The following is a 1,920-nucleotide window of genomic DNA, read 5'->3' as shown; positions in this document are numbered from 1 at the left end:
CAAAGGACTTGGAAGAGCAGTTGAACGGAATGGACAGTGTCTTGAAAGGAGGATATAAGATGAACATCAACAAAAGCAAAACGAGGATAATGGAATGTAGTCGAATTGACTCGGGTGATACTGAGGGAATTAGATTAGGAAACGAGACACTTAAAGTAGTAAAGGAGTTTTTCTATTTGGGGAGCAATATAAGTGATGATGGTCGAAGTAGAGAGGATATAAAATGTAGACTGGCAATGGCAAAGAAAGCGTTTCTGAAGAAGAAAAATTTGTTAACCTCGTGTATAGATTTAAATGTCAGGAAGTCGTTTCTGAAAGTATTTGTATATGGAGTGTAGCCATGTATGGAAGTGAAACGTGGACGATAAATAGTTTAGACAAAAAGAGAATAGAAGCTTTAGCAATGTGGTGCTACAGAAGAATGCTGAAGATTAGATGGGTAGATCACATAACTAATGAGGAGGTACTGAAGAGAATTGGGGAGAAGAGGAGCTTGTGGCATAACTTGACTAGAAGAAGGGATCGGTTGGTAGGACATGATCTGAGACATCGAGGGATCACCTATTTAGTATTGGAGAGCAGCGTGGAGGGTAAAAATCGTAGAGGGAGACCAAGAGATGAATACACTAAGCAGATTCAGAAGGATGTAGGCTGTAGTAGGTACTGGGGGATGAAGAGGCTTGGACAGGATAGAGTAGCATGGAGAGCTGCATCAAACCAGTCTCAGGACTGAAGACCACAGCAACAACAACAACAACAACACCGTGTGAGAACTTTTCGTAGCCTGGGAGCAATAGCCGCCCGTCGCTATTTTTGTTTTACCCAGTGAACGGCGAGCGAGGTAGCAATCTGTGTGTCGGCCTTCAGACAACTGAGGAAAACACAACGGGCACTATTCAAGTATTTTAGCAGTTTCCCCTCTGCAGTTAGTGCTGCAGAGGAAAATCCTGGGATCGCTTCCCGCTCCCGGTTTCCCGGGTACGATTCCCGGCGGGGTCAGGTATTTTCTCTGCCTCGTGATGACCTTAGGTTAGTTAGGTTTAAGTAGTTCTAAGTTCTAGGGGACTGATGATCATAGATGTTAAGTCCCATAGTGCTCAGAGCCATTTGAACCATTTGAAAATCCTGGGCTATCAGGCTGGTAATTGTGACAGTGTCATCCCTCAAGGACGCTGTGTTCTGGAGCGAGTGACTGTGGTTACGGAAACGGGCAAACAGTGGCGTGTGAGTCCCATAGGCCCATTTTCGATCGCCGAGACTCTGGTCTGCAACTTTGGGCGAGTTTACTGCTTGAGTAAATGTCGCAATTTTGCAGCAGTGCAGTCCTTTCACTTCTGAGCGCTTCGCTACTTGATCGTCCTTTATATCGAAACTCGTGTCACATTTGTATTAATTCTGAGTCGGAATTAGTATTCAACAGTTTCTTTTAATTGCATTTGTGAGCTGCTTAGACCTGTTGGTTCATCACCTGCTCGTTCGCTAACAGTGTTCCTTGTTATTAGTTTCAATTGCTCGTAAATAACTGGTTTGATAAACCGATCTTCTTTGTGAAGAATTTTACTTAATAATTAATTTAGCGGTGTTATGCACCCAGTTAGTGACTCTTTAAGCGTTTCATGGATAGTTAAGAACCCATGATTTTTAGGTTAAAGCTAGCTGTTTCGTATTATACATACTTCCAACAAATTCTGTTTCTTTTTTTTAGAACCATTGGTCTTAGATTATACTATATATTCTATATCAATGAAATAAACTAGCGTAATTAAAAGTAACCAATTTAATGTATTTCGCTCAGCTTTATGACTCAGAACAGATGATCATTCATCACTGAAAATTTTATAAATATGCTCTGACACATTTGTGAGTTTTAATCTGTGCTTTCACAGTGCCGGCGATCCTTTGCAATACCGGTAGCCTCAC

This window comes from Schistocerca cancellata, chromosome 1 (assembly GCF_023864275.1).
Source record: "Schistocerca cancellata isolate TAMUIC-IGC-003103 chromosome 1, iqSchCanc2.1, whole genome shotgun sequence".
Lineage (NCBI taxonomy): Eukaryota > Metazoa > Arthropoda > Insecta > Orthoptera > Acrididae > Schistocerca > Schistocerca cancellata.
This window is presented reverse-complemented; position numbering follows the sequence as displayed.